The sequence below is a fragment of the Equus przewalskii genome, chromosome 14 (assembly GCF_037783145.1).
Source record: "Equus przewalskii isolate Varuska chromosome 14, EquPr2, whole genome shotgun sequence".
NCBI lineage: Eukaryota > Metazoa > Chordata > Mammalia > Perissodactyla > Equidae > Equus > Equus przewalskii.
The window spans coordinates 43,791,175-43,811,599 of NC_091844.1; the positions used below are offsets into that span (position 1 = coordinate 43,791,175).

Below are 20,425 nucleotides of genomic sequence, written 5' to 3' on the forward strand. Positions count from 1 at the left end.
TCTAGTAACACATTTTAATATCTACCCTAAAATGGCAATGCAAAGACTGTCCAGTAGGTAAATCAACCAACTAATATTTATGAAACACCTAATATTTGCAAAGCATTTTGAGACACACAAGCGAGTATAGATCTAAGAGCCTGCCCTCAAGGTTTTCAGGCCTTGTTATATAACAATAGCATGTTAGATAACAACATTAACAACAGCACAAAAGACAATCCAACGTAGGTGACCTTGCAAAGCAGTATTTGATAAATCCTACCTGAGGGGTCAGAATAATGACACACTTAGCTTAATGTAAGGTCTTATGAGCCAGAAAATTTGTTAAGGTTAAGAGGGAAAGAGAATTTTTAAAAAGAGCAAAGACAGTGAAAAAGAAGACATAGTTCCTGGTGGTGCAGTCAGGGAAGGGGAGAGAGGTGGGCCGGCAGTTTGTAGATAAGTAGCTGTAATGGGGCATGTCTGAGGAAGGGGTAGAATAAGAATAAATAATGAGGTTCTTATACCCCTTCTGCCCTTTACTCACAGACCTAGCTAAAGAGCAGGAAAAAAATCAAAGCCCTATCATAAAGGGAAATTCTAAAAATAACTTTCTTTGGGGAATCACAGCAGCACTGTCTCTTGGAGGAGTTTTAAGGTGATGACTGCTTGCCAACCAAATCTGTTTTGAATTTGGAACCCATTAGGAGAAATTAGACACAAAAGCCAAATAGTCAAAATACAGTATTATCATCTCATAAACGGTTAAAGCTTGGTAAAAAATGGGGTTAGGTCTTGGACTTTTTTTTTTTTTTTTTTTGGTGAGGAAGACTGGCCCTGAGCTAGCATCTATTGCAAATCATCCTCTTTTTGCTTGAGGTAGATTGTTGCTGAGCTAACATCTGTGGCAGTCTTCCTATATTCTGTATGTGGGACACCTCCACAGCATGGCTTGAGGAGTGGTATGTAGGTCTGCACCCAGATCCAAACCCGCAAACACCAGGTCTCCAAAGTGGAGTGCGTGAACCACTATGCCAGCCAGCCTACCCCAGATCTTGGTCCAATTTTGTAACTAATTTATTGGCCCAATTAGGGACAAAATTGTATAACCACAGCCTCCCCCCAAGGTCTACCCCCAGTACCCATCCAGGGCAGGTCCCTGCACATTGCAGAAAAGGAGACCATATGCACTCCTTGGGCAGGTGGTTCTGAAAATAAGACAGAGGATGGTCTCGGTGCTCTTATCCTCCTCCTAAACCCACCAGTCAGATGTAGAGTGAGGAGGAGAGGAGGAGAGACATTTCTCTCCTAATACTGGCCCCTCTTGGGGAGAGAAAAGTGTATTTATGAGTCTGGTAGAAATGCAAGGAGGTAGAAAAATGAGTCTTTCTCTCTCTGTCTCTCTCTCTCTCTAAATATGTTATATATATATATATATTTATATATATATATATATATATATAATATACACACACATACATATATAAAAGTTTTAGATTGCAATAAATAAAAACTAAAGTAGACACTTCACTTTCCGTATTTTCCCTAGGAATTTATTACTAAGATTTTATTTTTATCTGTTATCTAGTATTTTTTTAAATACCCTTCTCTGTTTTAAAGGCATTGCGTCCATTTCTGCAGTTTTGAATAAGCAACACGATTTCACTTTCTGGGAAAACCAAAGTAACTGGAATTTTAAGGGCCATTTTTTATGCCTTAGTTTTTGCAGATTTGAACACATTGAAATTTGGGATAAAATATAATTTTTGTATTTTATAAAGAGACACTGGAAAATAAGTTAAGATATATTTGAATACTGATAGTATTTGAAGGCCAGTGTCTAAACTTGAACCAAATTCCATATCACTTCTGAAGAACTAAAGGAATGAAATCTATCAGAGGGAGCAAGCATTTCAATTGTTTTATTTTTGTTTAGGTTTTGCAATGGAAGACTTGAAAATGTGACTAGTTTCAAAGGACTATCTGTTTCTCTCTTCTTTTTCCTTCCTTCTCCCGATACAATTTAAGATTCCAATGTCTTAATTACCTAAGCTAAGTGTTGATCTGATTAAAGCTAACAGTATCAAATGGACTGACCAATAGCCCCAAATGTCCCAATGTGCATTTATACTCCAAAGATGCGCTTACTCACTCAAGTGACTCTGATGGATGGAACGCGGGTTGCTCAGCAAAGTTCCCTCCCAGTCTAGAGCACAGTGACGCTTCTACTCACAAATCCTCCAGGAATGATAACTCTTTCTTTTTAATGTTCCAGTTGCTCAGGTCAGCTCCATGGTCAACTAAGGAAGAGAGATGATAGTGCCACTTCAGCCACAGGAACTGCAACCTGACGCCCAGGGGGTCTAACCACCTGGGAGGGGATGGGAAATTTCTCATGGTTTGGTACAAGTGAGTTTCAAGCCTCTAAATATAACCTGAGAAATTCAAGCATTTCAGGTGCCTGAGGGTAACCAAAAAATTACACCCCTTGGGAAGAGGCCTTTATCCAGTTGGCTTGGATCTCTGGGTATCCTAAAGAAGTCACAGAAGATCACATCCCTGAGTTGGTGAGCTCAACATTAGTACTGACATTCCAACTATGATATGACAGTAAGAATTGCTCAGTCTCCACACACTCACACACACACACTCACACACACACACACACACACACACACACAGAGCAGAAGACATTCAGTATCAGATTTGAAATTTTTTCTTCAAATAGCCTTTTTCTATTTCTAGAAAGACCTAGTATCTCTCTGATGTTACAGACATTATCACCCTAAACCAAACCCCTCTAGACACAACACTTCCACATCCTCTCTCAAACAGAGCACACATTCATCATCTCTCCTAAGTTTTCTCACACTAAACGCTCTTTTTTCCCTCCTATGTTACCAGGCACCTTTTACAAATTATCTCACCAACTCATTCTGAGCTCCACAATTATACAAAATTGTTTAAACAAAGCACATGCTTTATTAAGGTCATGGGGACACCAAAAAGATGGTCTGTTCATCTTCCAGACCCCTCGTTGGGCACAAGCGTCCTTAGTTCAGCAATGTCCCAGTTATTAGTGCCCTTGATGGTGTCTTGTGGACTAAGAGCACAGGCAGCCTGAAAGCAAATAGACTCTACTCCTCTAGAAGAGGAGCATCAAGGAGGCACGGCGTGTCTGATACGCAAAGGGAACCATCTGCATCTTAAGACAAAGCACTAAAAAACAGAAAAATGGGGAAAATTTATTGGTACTGAAGTACTGGCATACAAATGTATCAACTTTAGTCATTCTGTTGTTATAAACAGCTCCGCTTCTCCTCTCTCTCTCCTTTTCAAATCCCCCTAGACTTCAGAGCAGTGGTTCTCAGTGGTTTCCCAGACCAGCAATATCAGTCTCTGCTGGGAACTTGCTAGAAATGCAAAGTCCTGGGTCTCATCTCAGACCCACTGAATCAGAAACTCTGGGGATGGAGCCCAGCAACGTGTGCTTTAAGGAGCCTTCCAGGTGCTCTGATGCTCACTAAAATTTGAGAAGCGCTGCTGAAGAGCATCTTCCATGCATCCTCCAGTTTCTCCTCAAGCTACGGTTGACACCACCAGTCAACAGTCCTCTTCCCCATCCCAAACCAGATACTGTCTTCTCTTTGGAGAACCCTGGAAGCCACAAGTGAGAAATACTAGAAAGGTTTATATTCAGGGCAGAGGGGACTGGGAACAGGTTTTTACTTCCCCTTGGGGTTTTTATATACAAAAGAATAGGCCCTAAGACTACAATACCAAGCCTCACTCACACCGTGGCTTTTGGAGATTAAAAATACAGCTTAGATTAGGTTAGACTTATTACAAATAAATTATTTTAAGGAACTAAATATCCATTATTTAATTTCTGGTTGGATCCCAGGTGAACAAATGACACTTGACCTTGATTTTAGCCCCTCTACCACCATGACACAACTAATTTAAATTGCACAATTTTAGAAGCTCATTTATTCTTCCAAACATTACCTGAGTATTTAAAAATCTGATCAGTAAAGACTGTTTTACTTGTCCTTTCCTTCCCTCTACCTTTGTCTACCTTGTTTCTAACTTGTGGCCTCATCTCTCAGCCAGCAAACTGTCTTATGCCCTCAAACACCTGGAAACAATGAGAGTTTTCACTTTGTAAAACTTTGTAAAGTTTGTACTTTAAAAACTTTGTAAAGTTTTTACAGTGGGTGAGGGAGGGCCAGCTGGAAAAGGAGATGAAAATGGAACTCAGAGAGGATGGGTGAAATTCTAACTCAGGAGGGTGAGGAAGACAAAGTTCAAAGACAGGCATGAGCCTTGAGCGAGGAATTTGGGGTCTCGATGTAGCCCTTCAGCTTAGTGTTGTGAATTAGCATCATCAGTAAATTGAGCTGGAGATGAGTCAAGCTGCTTAAAGGTCTATTCCAATGCAACTTTTTGCCTTCTCCAGATAAGCATGAGCTGGTTGAGATTGCTAGGGGCTAAACAGATTTCCTTGCCTCCACTTCTCATTTTTTAGGTAACTCCCATCTTTTTTGAGTATATTTCTGAGGACTGCTTTGGGCATTTTCAGACAGGAAATGTTGTGCCACTGAGTCTTATCCAGCTTTTCTATAGGTGCGTTGAAAGAAGAAGGACTGGTCCAAAAGGTAGAGTTTGATTGACCTGGAGACCTTGGACACACATTTGAGACATTTTGCTCTGTGTGATGCCTGAGGAAACAATTTTCTCTGACACAACAAATGGAGCTTTTCTACCTTTACTGGATGTGATTTTCAAATGCCAGTCGTACATAGGGTGGCTAAAGATTGGGGCTGATGAACTCTATTCTCCTGTGACCAAAACAGTAGAGTATTGATAACAAAAACTGCAATTTACAAATGTCATTTACTAGAAATATCTCATCCTTGAAGAGTAAGAAATGAACAATGCATCAGAGCTCTTTATTTCTTCTCTTATCATTTCTTTCCCAATCTTCAAGTGTAAAAAAGACTTTCACCTTTGTTTTTGCCCCCTTATTGTCCTGATTTGGTTCTAATGTCTACCCAGTTCATACCCCCTCCCACACACAGCATAAATATTGAGAGGAAGTTCTGTTACCTTTAGTCATTTAGAATGTTAACTTTTGGTCTCCACTGCTGCAGTATTGCATAGATGACCCCAAATATGTGTCTGATATAAGAGAAAAACCACAGAGAAAGACCACTAGAAGAGTACACAGTAGAGATACAAAGTCAAACAAATCTCTTCATTTCCTCTTTTACTTAACAAGCAAATGTTTTGCAAAGTTATTGTTCCCTTGGATGGCATTGGCAAGCTACATATTCAAGGAGAAATGCATTCGTATAATGTGTGGTAAGAGGTTAATCAATATTTCATTTCTATCTCATAGCAACCAAATGCTCACACAGGTTATTTGCTTGTTCTTTGGCACTTTATTAGTTAAATGAAATTAATTTATTCCACAAATATTTATTAATGCCTACAACCATTCTTGTTATACAATAGGAATTTAGTTAACTATTGATGCAGAAAATATTTCTTGAGAACTTACTATAAGCAGATTCAGTACTAAGTTCCCTGACTCAAGTGATTCATAAGCAGAGATGGGAATTTTTTGCTCTCAGAGACCTGAGTCTATGACTGTGAAATCGTTTGCATACCAAGCATCTTTGGCCTCTTCCTTCCTCTACCCCTAGCCATTCCCGCCACTGCTAATGAGATAAGTAATCTAAGAGCTTGAGCAATGTGCCCGTAAATCCATCTCTAAGGCTCTGCTCAACAATATGTCCTCCCCTGGGCCCATTGCAGGAAAATATGCACCATTTGAAACCTGAACCATCCGCTGCCATAGAAAAGCATATGAATCAAATGCCCACAGCAAAGTCTGATGCTCACTGGCTCATGCTCTACAGTAACCCCAATCACTGAGGTTTGACGGCTTGCTGAAAAGAGTAGACTCATCAAAAGTTACTGCCCAAATAGCTCTTGCACTACTGGGGACCTTAGAGATGAAAATAATCCTAGTCCTCCCCTCAAGGATCTCCTCACCTGACACCAGGGCCTTCCCTGACACCCTACCCCCTTTTCTTCAGCAGGAACCCCTCTGTTCTTTGTGCCTCCCCCTGTACTTTGAAAAACCCTCAGTAATACCAATTATCACATTCTACTAAAATTACTTGTTTGCATGCTTCTTGAGAACGGCACTCTGGTCTCTTCATCTCTGAAGCCTCAGCACTTCACACGGATGGTGGTGAATAAATGGTTTTCAGGTAGATTTTCTTTGTTCTTAATGAGTCAAGGAACAAATATTATTTTGCTGGAGCCCACAAGACACATAAACTTTGGAAGTGTCTATTCAACCTGCTGTCTGCTGCCTAACAGTCCTGAAAGATCCTTACCGTAGTTCATCATTATATGCAAAACCTAGGAAATATTTTGCTCCATTATTCTATTAAAATAAAACCACATAATCTTTGAATGGGCATGACCTTGGAGATCTAGTACAAGTCTCTCAATTTCACAGATGAGGAATTTGAAGCTCCAAGAAGTAAAGACAAGACGATACAGCTAATGAATGGCAGAGAAAGGATGGAATTGAAGTGTCCCTGCTCCCTGCCCAGGGCTTGGTTTACCAGTCCACAATCCAGATTCAGCTTGTTGAGGTTCCATTTCTTGAGAAGCTCATGAAGGGGTTTGGGGAAGACACTGGCAGTTGAGCTGGATTCAGAAAGAGAGAGACACCTGCCACCAGCTACTCTATTTCTTTTTCCTCTCCAAGGAGGAATGTCCAAGACATGAACATTGGCCAAAAAGCTGTCTTAGTACAAGGAATAAGAAAGAGAAGAAATGATGGAAAGCTACATAATATGCAGCTAATGAGATATAAGAAGGCCCTGAAGGGCAGTTTCAGATTTATGACCTCGTATCAAGAGGGGCTGCCCCCAGGTCAGATTTTCTGCAGTAACTGAGCTCCAGAATAGAACCTTCAGGCCTGCCCTTGTCTCAATCTGTGTCCCTAAGATGGATCTAGAATGTGAATAGCCCATGACTTTAGACAAAAGCTTTCACCAGGCAGTGCTTCATCCATTAACTCACCAAATTTAGCATGTGCTAAATGCCAGGCAAGGAGCTGAGAACTGCAGCTGCAGAGATGAACGAACAGAATCCCTGCTCTCAGGTGCTCACTGTCTGTGATACCTCCCACCAAGAGCACCTTAGAGGGCCTAGTATACCACACACACATGCACACACACTCAAACACTCACACACACCCACTACACGTATTAGAGACACATGAGCATCTATCACACCTCAGGATTTGACACTCTGTACTGGCGTAGTACCATCCAGAACCCTAAACTTTCTGTCTCATGACTAACACCATTTAGGCTTCTCCTTATCTCTTGTCCTTTGTCCTCAAAACAGAAGGCAGCTGTGTCTGAATGCTGGGAAGCTTTGTGGATTGTGCCACCACTGCAAAGGTCAAAATGGACGCTGCTTCAGAGCAGAGGAGAATTTGAGCAGAAAAGGTGCTTAGGCAAGAGAAAGGACAAATTACTTCCCTTATCAAACCGCGCCTCTCAGAGAGAATGAATTTGATAGATTCTCACATAACCAAGAATTATTGCTTCTCTTCAGGTACCAATCTGTGATTCGGGAGATACTCACAGTTAACACTATATTCACTATAGTCGCAGAAAGAAATTGAAGAATATTTCACATTATTAAGCAATTCATATTACTCTTAAGTTTATTTATCTCTCTGTAGATATAGACATAATATATGTGAAAAATAATAAAAATTCTTTATATTGTCAACCAGATGAACTTTCAATATTGGAATTGTGAATAATTTTATATTTATAAAAATAGTCAAAATTTAAAGTAAATTTTAAGTACCAGCTTTATTTAAAAATTGTTATATTCATAAATTACAACTTATATTTTACCTCTTACTTTTAATAAGTCTTGAATATTTTAAGATAAATGTAACTTTTAAAATCTATATCATAAATAATTTTATCTTTTTATTTTCACATTTACTCTAATTTGTATTTGACAAAATATAATCAAATTGTATACTTTTGAGTACAAATATATTTTGTTTTTAATCCTTTAGCTCATTTCTCTAAACAGCACTTGAATTATAGAAAATATTAAGTATAACAATATAAGTAGTGATTTTGCTAAAATAAAGAGAAAAATATATCTTACAGAATAAATACATAACTGATGAAACATGCATGTATTTTATTACTCATGCAAATGTCGCTAGCCCATAACAGAACACAAAGTATGCACAATAATAATTAAATTTAGTCATCTTTAACATTTGCCCACTTTCTATCACATAAAAATCATGGTTTTACCCACATTATTTTTGTTTTGTCATTATGAAAGTATATCTGTCAAAGTAGAAAGAAAGATCATATTTTGTTTCATAGTTTGTTAGCTTGCTTTAGAACCTTTATGTGTGTAGACATATGGTTTGTGGGCCTCCGTTTGTCCTCTCATAGCAGGTGCTGAAATGGTAGGGGCGGCCAGTGTATGAGTCACCAAAAGTTAACATAAAATGATTGAAGCCCCAAAGTAAGCCAACAAAGTAAGTAAGAAAATAAGCCTCTTCCCTTTTCTTGAAGTCAGGACTCTTTTTTCTTGAACAGTTTCAGCTTCAGGTGGGACCACGCAGGGACACACGGCTGTGGAAACTGAGTTTTACCGTTCATGGAGCAAGTATCAGAGAAAGACCGATCTGGCTTTGTCAAATGATCCTGGGAGGACTGATCTGTATGGATAGATGTAGTTTGTGTCTATGTTGAAGGGCTCCATAAAGTATCTAGGATGCAAAAATAACAAAGGGACTTTTCATGTTTAGAGGCCCTGCCAGTGGCTGCCATGTCCCAGTTGTGCTGGGACTTGAAAGTGATAATCCTTGTGAATTCTCTGCTTGGCCATAACTGAATAGTCTCTGTGTGTCTGATTCATTGCAGTGCGCTCACAAGGGTCTAAGTAAGGCTATGGTGAAACACAATTATTCTATTTTTAGTTTCCATTTCAGAGCTTTTGGAGAGAAACACGTTAATCTTTCATTCATACATTATTGTCTTACTCTTTCTTTACCTTTGGTGAATCTTTCAACATTTTTTGACTTCTCCAGTTAATCTCCCAAATCAACCTTATTCTTGGATTTTATCTAATTTTTTCATAAATAGACATTATTACCATCTGGTAAATTTTCTCTCTTTGGCAATTTTTACACAGTTATTTTGAAGTTGGCTAAAATGTCTCTCATTTGACCCAGGGCTGCCCGTGTCTGTCTTTACACCTTAACCACCTTTCACATTGTATAATAGGGTCCTATATTATCAAGCACCCATCGACCTTAAGAAAACTTAGATAAACAAAAGACGAAGAGAGTGACAGTGTGAGCAAGAAGGGAATCCTATTAAATAGTGCAAGCAACCCCCACACTACCCCTTACTCCATCCCACCCAAAGAGTGCATGCTGAGTGAGTCTGAGTTGAGAGCCTTGAATCTGCCATGTCCCGTGCACTGAATATAATTCCGGTATTTAAAGACATACCTTTTTCAGGCATTATCCCTAAATGCAAGCCAGCCACATGTGAGACTCCACTGCAGAAGCAGCATTCTGTTCCAAAGTTGGAAAAAAACGGTGCTAGATGTGTTGAAGACATGTTGGTCTCCAAAGTGTTGCCCTCCTTAGTGATTCGACTAGTTATGACTTGCACCTTATAAACCAGTTTTAGAAGTGAATCTTGGTGTAAGCTATGAATTGTTTAATGTTCAGCCATATCTGCCTGTAGGTTCTTAGTGAATAGCACCTATGTTTGATTCATCCTTTGTATCTCCTGCAGCCCCAACACAGTGCCTTAAACCGAGAGGTGGTAGGAAAACTCTTTTGAATGAATAAATAACAAAATAAATTTCCAAGTATTGAAAAGTGTGTCTCTGGTGGCCTCTAATCCATGTAATGAAGTGGTCACCAAATGACTACTACCATATTGATACTAGCTGTCTTTAAGACACTATTAAAAATAGTGTTTCTTGGGGCTGGCCCAGTGGTAGTGGTTAAGTTCGTGTGCTCCGCTTCAGCCACCTGGGGTTCATGGGTTTGGATCCCAGGCATGGATCTAGCATCGATCATCAAACGACGCTGTGGGGGCTGGCCCCATGGCCAAGTGGTTAAGTTCTCATGCTCCGCTTCAGGTGGCCCAGTGTTTCGTTGGTTCAAATCCTGGGTGCAGACATGGCACTGCTCATCAAACCACGCTGAGGCAGCGTCCCACATACCACAACTAGAAGGACCCACAACGAAGAATATACAACTATGTACTGGGGGGCTTTGGGGAGAAAAAGGAAAAAATAAAATATTTTTAAAAAAAATTAGAGTTTTAAAAAAAAAAACCACGCTGTGGCAGCATCCCACATAAAGTGTAGGAAGATTGGTATAGATATTAGCTCAGTGACGAGGAAGATTGGCAAGAGATGTTAGCTCAGGGCCAATCTTTCTCACACAAAAAAACAGACAGTGTTTCTCAAAGTGTGGTCCAGATCACCTGCTTCAGAATTAGTCTGATGTACTTAAAAGTAAACGTAAGGGCCCAGCCACGTCTCTTGATTCAACGTCTCTGGGAGTGAGGTCCCAGAGCCTGCAGTTCCTGATGCTCTCCAGGTGTTCCTGGTGCACTCCCAAATTAGGAGACCAAAGGTTCTCAAGAGTGTCTGTGCATTAGAATCACCTGGGGAGATTTTGTTAACTAAAAATACCTGCCTTGCCCCCCCAGATTAATAAATCACAATCTCTGGGATGGGCCTGGCCATCAGCATGTCTCTAAAACTCCTCTGGTGATTCTAATGTGCAATCAGGCCTGAGACCCACTGCTTCAGATGTTTCTTTCTCCCACGGTAGCCCACTTACAATCTGCAGCATCAGCTACACTCAGCCAACAGTGGGCATGTGGAAAAAATGAGATAGGATCAAGGAAAACATACAAATGCCAGGGTCTGTGGGAAAGCTAAGCTCTGGGCAAACTGCCTCACAGAATGGCTTTCAAAAGCAGCAGCCTCACAGTCAAAATCACTGGCTCTCAAGCCAGTAAGAGAGTGACATTTGATGGAGGCACCATAAAGAGGCTCTTTGCTACCTTATGTGTGTTACCTATTAATAATTAAATTGAATCCAAGTCACTATTCCTAGAACTGGCCCATGGAAACACTTCATTGGAATTAGAAGAGGAGAAATTAATCTCTTGTTTTAAAGAACAAAATATTTATTCTCTGAAAGAAATAATGCCTGTTTTGCATAAGCTGTTTATGAAAAAGTGTAGCTATTGTCTCTTATGAGCCTCCCAATAACTATGTGCTTTAAGCAGGAAAAGTACTATTGTCCCCACTTTGGAGACGGTAAACCCAAGTGGAAAAGGTTAAGTGGCCTGTCCAAGGCCACATATATAGTAAGTGTAAGAACCAGGACACAGTCCAAGCCTTCTGATTCAAATCCAACTTTTTTCCCACTCCATTCAAGTTCATCAGTACTATCTTCCCCTAAAAAAGAAAAAGATTCAGATTATATGCAAGAATCTCACCTGCATGCATCTCTCTTATGATACTTATTGCTTTCTGCTTTATATTTTTAAATTATTGACAGAGCTAGAGCTCTCTTACCATTCTACTTAAAGAGGAGTGGTATGTGTGTGATTCATCTTTATATTGCCCACAATGCCTTGCTCTGAAAAATGGTAGGCAGTCATTAAATGTTTCGTGGACAATTAGATGAAAATAAGATCTGTTTAAATTTTCAAATTGTTAAAACCTTCAACCCGAAAGCAAACATAAGCCTGCTAATCACCAACTAACACACTCTTTTCTTTAAGAACTTTCCTGTGTCTTCCTCTTACAGTGGCAGTATAACTAACACCATTACTAACCTTATTGTCAGCCCAAATTTTAACCAAAGTGGGAATTATACACCAGGAGTCAATGAAGGTTTAAGAAATCAATATTTTAATTCCAGACCAAAGTGTTCTTTCTTTCTTTTTTTTTTCAGTTTTATTGAGGTATAATTGACAAGTAAAATTGTAATACATTTAAAGTGAACAACATGATGATTTCATACACATGTACATTGTGAAAGGATTCTCAACACCAAGTCATTTAACAAACGCGTCACCTCAGATGTGTACCTTTTTTTCTTTTTTGGTGAAAACACAAGTTCTACTCTTTTAGCAAATTTCAATTATACAGTACAGTATTATCAACTATACAGACTATCAACTATAGTCACTGTGTTATTCATTAGATCCTTAGACCTTATTCATCTTATAACTGAAAGTTTGTACCCTTTTACCAATCTATTCCTACTTCCCCCAGATCCCAGCCCCTGGCAACCACCGTTCTACTGTTTCTATGAATTTGACTCTTTATTTTTTAAGATTCCACATATAAGTGACACCATGCAGTATTTGTCTTTTTCTGGCTTATTTCTCTTAGCAGAATGCTTTCTACGTTCATCTATGTTTTGCAAACGGCAAGATGTCCTCCTCTGTTTAAGGCTGAGTAATATTTCATTTTATATATAATGTATATTCTATATTATAATATACATCGACCTATATATACTTATATATAACACATTTTCTTTATCCATTCATGCATCAATGGACACTTAGATTGTTTCCGTACTTTGGCTATTGTGACTAATTCTGCAATGAATATGGCAGTACAGATACCTCTTTGAGAGAGTGATTCCATTTACTTTGGATATATACTCAGAGGTGGGATTGCTGGATCATATGGTAGTTCTATTTTTAACTTTTTGAGGAACTTCCATACTGTTTTCCATAGTGGCTGAACCAGTTTACGTTCCCATCAACAGTGTAAAAGTGTTCCCTTTCCTCCACATCCCTGCCAGCATTTGTTATCTCTTGTCTCTTTTAGAAATCATTCTTTTTTAAAGATTTTATTTTTCCTTTTTTCTCCCCAAAGCCCCCTGGTACATAGTTGTGTATTTTTAGTTGTGGGTCCTTCTAGTTGTGGCATGTGGGATGCCGCCTCAACGTGGCCTGATGAGTAGTGCCATGTCCGCGCCCAGGATTTTAACTGGCGAAACCCTGGGCCACCACAGCAGAGCTCGCGAACTTAACCACTCGGCCATGGGGCCGGCCCCTAGCTCTTGTCTTTTTGCTAATAAGCACTCTAATAGGCAGGAGGTGACATCTCATGGTGGTTTTGATTTGCATTTCCCTGATGATTAGTGATGTTGAGCACCTTTTCATGTGCCAGTTGGCCATTTGTATGTCTTCTTTGGAAAAATGTTTAGTCAGATCCTTTGCCCATTTTTTAATTGGGTTATTTGGGGGTTTTTTCTATTGAATTGTATGAGTTATTTGTATATTTTAGATACAAACTCCTATCAGATATGTGGTGTGAAAATTATTTTCCCCAATTCCAGAGGTCGCCTTTTCATTCTGTTGATGGTTTCCTTTGCTGTGCAGAAGCTTTTTAGTTTTCTGTAGTCCCACTTGTTTATTTTGTTGACTTTGCTTTTGGTATCAAATCCAAAAAATCATTGCCAAGACCAGTGTCAAAGAGCTTACCCCCTATCTTTCCTTCTAGGTGTGTTATGGGTTCAGGTCTTATGCTCAAATCCTTAATCCCTTTTGAATTGATTTTTGTGTGTGGTGTAAGATAAGGATAGAGTTTCATTCTTTTGCATGTGGATATCCAGTTTTTCTAGCACCATTTATTGAAAGGACTATCCTTTTCCATTGTATATTCTTGGCTTCTTTGTCAAAGATCAATTGACCATATATGCATGAGTTTATTTCTGGGGTCTCTATTCTGTTCCATTGACTACATGCCTGTTTTTATGACAATACCCTCACTACTTTTTTTTATTGAGGTTATGATAGTTTACAACCTTGTGAAACTTCAGTTGTACATTATCATTTGTCAGTCATATTAGAGGTGCACCACTTCACCCTTTGTGCCCACCCCCACATCTCTTTCCCCTGGTAACCACTAATCTGTTCTTTTTGTCCACATGTTTGTTTATCTTCCACATATGAATAAAGTCATACAGAGTTTGTATTTCTCTATCAGGCTTATTTTGCTTAACATAATACCCTCAAGGTCCATCCATGTTGTTGTGAATGGGACGGTTTTATCCTTTTTTATGACTGAGTAGTATTCCACTGTGGGTGTGTGTATATATATACCATATCTTCTTTATCCAGTCATCAAGTGATGGGCACTTAATTTGCCTCCATGTCTTGGCAATTGTGAATAATGCTGCAATGAACATAGGGGTGCATGAGTCTCTTTGAATTGCTGATTTCAAGTTTTTTGGGTAGATATCCAGTAGTGGGATGGCTGGGTCACAGGTCACATGGTATTTCTATCTTCAATTTTTTGAGAAATCTCAATACTCTTTTCCATAGTGGCTGCACCAGTTTGCATTCCCACCAGCACTGTACAAGGGTTCCTTTTTCTCCACAATCTCTCCAACATTTGTTATTTTTTGTCTTGGTTATTTTAGCCATTCTAATGGGTGTAAGGTGATATCTTAGTGTACTTTTGATTTGCATTTCCTGGATGATCAGTGATGATGAGCATCTTTTCATGTGCCTATTGGCCATCTGTATTTCTTCTTTGGAGAAATGTCTGTTCATATCCTCTGCCCATTTTTTGATCTGGTTGTTTGACTTTTTGTTGTTGAGTTGTGTGAGTTCTTTATAAATGATGGAGATTAACCCTTTATCAGATATATGATTTGCAAATATTTTTTCCCAGTTGGTCGGTTGTGTTTTGTTTCATTCCCATTTTCCCTTGTCTTGTAGAAGCTCTTTGGTCTGATGAAGTCCCATTTGTTTGTTCTTTCTATTGTTTCCCTTGTCTGAGAAGATCCTTTTAAGACTGATGTCAAAGAGTGTAATGCCTATATTTTCTTCTAGAAGGCTTATGGTTTCAGGTATTACCTTTAAGTGTTTAGTAAATTTTGAGTTTATTTTTGACCCTCACCACTTTTATTCAACATAGTATTCACAGTCCTAGACAGAGCAATTAGGCAAGAAAAAGAAATAAAAGACTTCCAAATCAGAAAGGAAGAAGTAAAACTGTCACTATTTTTGGATGACATGATATTATATATACAAAATCCCAAAGATTCCGCCAAAAAACTGTTAGAATTAATACAAATCCAGTGAAGTTGCAGGATACACATCAATATACAAAAATCTGTTGCATTTCTATACATTAATAATGAATTATCAGAAAGAGATATTAAGAAAACAATTTCATTTACAATTGCATCTGTTTCTCAATTTGAGTACTAGGTACAGGGTGTACTTACTTTGAAAATTTATTGAGCACTTTTCTTCTATTTGTGTTAAATGTAAATAAAATGTTTACTTAAAAAAAGAGTGAGATTCCTGGCGCCATTTAACTAGTGGTGCACTGATTCAAATAAACTTATAATTGGCTAGAGGTGGGGGTTATTTCTCCACAAATGGAAGATTTTAACAGCAATGTTTCACATCTAATCAGAAATCAGTTACCTTGATTTGGAATTTTTATAAATTCACACTTCACATTCATCTGGCTTTTACTTATTACAGAGTCTCTTGATACTATCCACATTCAGCCTCTCATTGCTCCCACTCACCCACTCAGCCACCAAACACTCCTCAGAAATCTTCAAGGGTGTGACAAGGATCTCTATCTGTACAGGGACTTGGTCCTCTGTACCTAGCCAGCCCAGAGAGAGGCATATTTAGGAGCAGGCACTTCAACATCATTGATGGTTTTTACTCCAAAATCTCCTTTAGCCTCTACTATCATTATCCTCTAGAACCATCACAGTCCAGGGAACATGGTCATCAATAGTTCTTTCAGCTTTTCCACAGCAGCGCAATGCATTTTCAGAATGGGCAAATAAAAGAGCTCTTCCAAGAATGCATAAAGAATATTCCTAATCCAGTGGGTCTTGGAGCCACCTTCCATCACTTCTATTTTCTGGCTTGGCTGCCACACACAAACTTTGTCTCCACACCTCCCTAGGCATCATTTCAGTCAACTGCCTCTCCTTTTAGGAGACAGTTTTTATACTCGAAGGTGGAGGAAAAAACATCTTCCATAAGTTTGAAACTCCTTCTAGAAACTGCCAGAAGCAACACATGCTCCTTTTTCAGTAAAGACCCTCTACTCCTTGGCCCCATGTGGTGATTTCCAGAATCCAATAAATTCATATGTTGCAATTAAAGTCCCTATCAGGAATTGTACTCTGTCCCCAGACAACTCTTGAGTTGTAGCTATTGAATCTCTTTTGATGATGAAATAAGGACCCATTCCCAGTACTTAGGATAAGGATACCTGCATGGGGCCAATGCAATACTAGCAATTTTTGCAGCTCCATTAATTTCAGGTGGTGGCTTAATTCCAAGTAGGTTATGAAATCAAATATGCAGAAAGAATATTCCAAATTCAAAGCAGAACTCTCGTGTACATTAGAGTAAATGCTTCCTCTCTAATTAAGTTCTGGGGATGTCTTTAAATTTTAGATGTATATTTTCTCTTTTGCTATCAATGTCTACCAATAAGCCAAGAATTTCAGGGGGGCTCCAATTCAATATTTTTGCCCAGAAAATATTTTTACTTCCTTTTCTTTACTCCTCATTTAAATGGGTTTGAGAAAGAAAGGATAGGACATGAGTAGGCCAAAGATTTGGGAAATATCCTAAAGATGAATGGCATATGAAATTACACTAATAGATAAAACAGAAAAGAGAAAAAGGCACTACTCAGAATATAAGAGAAGGCACAAGAGAAACTACAAGAAAAGTAAGAGCTGTTACTCCACAAAACGACCCCTGGAACTGGGAACCCGGAAGGAAGCAGACACTAATGCAGCTCACTGAAGAATCTGTGGGCTGATTTTCGGATGGTACATAAAGAGGAGGTTTATGTTTCTGATGTCAACAAGAAAAATTAAAGGAAACTGGAAATTCCAGGAAAAATAAAATGCTGTACAAAAATTCACGGCAAAAATATGAAGCATGATTATAGTAATTTATAGAGTCTAGATAATCTTGAACTTGGAACTTGAAATATTCTACTTCAAGCAGACATGGTTTAAGAACAAAAATTACGTCTCCTCTACAGTCACACTCTGGATCTGCAATGAATAATATTGAGCAATATTACAATATTGTCAGCGATGTTTATTTCTTTTTGGTTTTCAGAAACAATGTATAGATAAAGCATGGAGGATTTAAATAAAGTTACCATTTGGAATGTAAATGCTTTAAACCTTGGCAATGTAAAAATAATGGTAGAACTGATCAACAGTAGGTGTTAGAGGTGGGGAGGAGAGATGGGAGAAAGTATAGGGGTGATCAACTTCACCACATCTTATAACATGGGTAGTTAATCACCTAATCTGTCTGAAGTTGATGGAACCAGAAATAAAAGCTAAACATATCATTAAAAGTATAACCAATAGAAGGGCCAAAAGCAAAAAAATTGGGAGTACAAAGAAAATGGAAGAAGTGTGGTAGATGTGAGATGAAATAGTCATTTTTTACAGCAAGGAGTTAAAAGACAGGCTTGAACTTATGAGCCAAGAAATAGATATTTAAATTTCTATAGAATAGATATTTAGAGTTATAGTGATAACCATTGGAAGAACTAAAAACAAAAAATAACATGGATGGTAGCCTCTTGGGAATAGGGCTATGGATAATGGGAAGAGACATAATTTTCATTTGGCATCGTATCTTTGACTGAAATTTTATTTCCATGAGCATGTACTTTTAAGATTCTCATTAGTATGCTGAATTATAGCATCCCAAGTTCTCTACCTTTTCCATTTTCTAATCCTCAACCAGTGAAGCAATGACTCCAAACAATGATCAAAACTTGACAGCCGGCTAAATTTTCATGGTCTTCAACTCTAAGGTCAGTAGCCATTTCATGGGAACTCTCCAAGTCTGCATATATTACCTTATGGACTGTAGAAGCAGATACTTCTGAACCACCTCCAACTGTCTGCTTGTTTTCCTGGCCAGATTCACCAGTTTTCTATGGATGTCATCTTATCTTACAACCAAGCATCACAAATCTCTCAGTAGGTCTTTTTAATAAGGTGCACTGGTTAAGTCCATGGTTTTCTCACTTTTGAACTACCAGAAAAGAAAAAGCTGCCAGAACTGAAATCCTGACAAAAAGATGTTCCCACATTGAGCTCTAACAGAGGATACTATTACACTTCCGGAGTATTTGCAATCTTAGAAACTTCTGGATCCTAATATCAAGAATGGAAACCACAGCTATTAAATCCTAGAAATATTCCCTCTGCCTACATTACACGCCAAAGCCAAATGCTAAATAACCAGAGGATAAAATACAACGCTGTGCAATCTGCTTTGGGAGGTACAAGGCCACCATATTTTTGCCTCTACTCTTCATCTACGTCCACCCTCTAAGCAGACAACTAGCAACAATTTACTTGGTTTAACATGTCTTAGCATCACTTCATCTTATTTGGTTTAACACAGGATATAATACTGAGAGAAGAACAAAATGGAAACTGTAGCTAAAATGATCAAAACTTTTTCTTTAAGGTATGCCTGTTTTTTTTGGTGAGGAAGATTAGCCCTGAGATAACATCTGTTGCCAATCTTCTTCTTTTTTCCTTTTTTTTTCCTCCCCAAGGCCCCAGTACATACTTGTATATCCTAGTTGTAGGTCCTTCTAGTTCTTCTATGTGGGACGCCACCTCAGCACGTCTTGACAAATGCTGCTAGGTCCACACCCAGGATCTGAACCAGCAAACCCTGGGCCACTGAAGTGGAGCACGCAGATTTAACCACTACACCACTGGCCCAGGCCCCTCAAAACGTCTTAAAAGAAAAGATATTCAAGTTTGGCACAGTTGAAAAAAAAAGCATGTAGGTGTTTAAGTAATACAAACCTATGGTAGGGTTTCAAATCAAAAATTTACGTGAGTTGAGTAAGGTTATACAGCTTGAAAATGTTAGAGTTCAGCCCAGAATTGTTATTTTCTTAGCAAAATAATGATTAGACATGAGGGGAGATGATAATCCCCAAACCTGTAAATCTAGCAAAAACTTAATGAATATTGCCTGCCTTGAAAACTGATGATGGTACAAACATTTTTCTATGCATTGGCAAATTTCTACTGAGGTTTATTCTAAGATTTGAGGGGCTACTTAAGTCCAGGGAAATCAAAATTTGGATTTGTCCCTTCAGATAAATCACAAGGAGTTTTGGACAAAAATCATTCCATCTGATTATACCAATCTCTGAGAATATTAAGCAGTAGAGTGTTTTATTTCTGAATAATAAAGATTTTTAAAAGACTAACCTATTTTCATTCCAATACTGCAGAATTAGCATAAGGTATCTTTTGGTATCAACCTTTTTGTCAAATTGTTCTCCTCTTAAATGGCTAAATTTGAAATGTAAAATGTTTTAATTATTATGGACTGCAGTCAAAAAACTTCTAAGAACACTGCCCTTAATCTACACAGCCACTTCCATAACATAGCTCCTCCATTTTACCTTTAACCTAGGAACTTACATTGCTTGCTAGAATTAACTGAAAATAGGTTACTTTTTTGGAGCAGGGAACGATTTGCCCTGAGCTAACACCTGTTGCCAAACTTCTCTTTTTTTCCCCCTCCCCAAAGTCCCAGTGCATGGTTGTATATATCCTAGTTGTAAGTCCTTCTAGTTCTATGTGAGCTGCCACCACAGCATGGCAACTGACAGACAGGTGGTGTGTTTCCGTGACCAGGAAATGAACCCAGGCTGCCAAAGCAGTGAGAGATCCAAATGTCAACCACTAGGCCATCAGGGCTTGCTCGAAAATAGATTACCTTTTACCAAGCAATACCAACTGTTAATAGTTGCTTGGAGCACTGTGTTAAGAAGGATTCTGATGTCGTATCCAAGTTCAGTGGTCAGGGAAACACTAATCAATTAACATATTTACTATGGAAGCAAAAAGAGAAAATCACAGTATGTGCTGATTCTCTCTGTCAGGTGCTCAAATCTAGCACCTTTTAAAACTCTGGAGGGTTTTGTGTTTTGTAAAATAAAAATTTCATAAGTTGAAATTCTGTAATATAAAACTATACCAAGTCTTCAGAAATTACCAAAATTCTCAAGGTTACCCAAGCTGCCCCAGGAGAAGATAGAAATATCCCAATATAAATATCAACTTGTCTTCAGAGTCCTGGGTGGTAAGGTCATAGAAATCGAATGACTTGATGACCTAGGACCTCCAACTTAACATCATCCTACCCCAAATCCAGTTGATTTTTCTAGGGGTCATCACTGTCCATAGACTAGAAATATTTTCTTTTGAATAAATAGACTAGATAGCCTAGCAGAC

The 20,425-nt window shown here is 38.6% G+C and overlaps 1 long non-coding RNA gene across 1 annotated transcript in view; it reads right to left on the bottom strand.

Moving 5' to 3' along the window:
* Positions 1-2,131: 2,131 nt before the first annotated feature.
* Positions 2,132-20,425, bottom strand: part of LOC103546256 (uncharacterized) — a 389,543-nt gene continuing 371,249 nt past the window's right edge. The window contains exon 4 of the long non-coding RNA XR_011526081.1: positions 2,132-2,279. This is a non-coding gene — a long non-coding RNA (uncharacterized lncRNA). The remainder of the gene's footprint in view (positions 2,280-20,425) is intronic.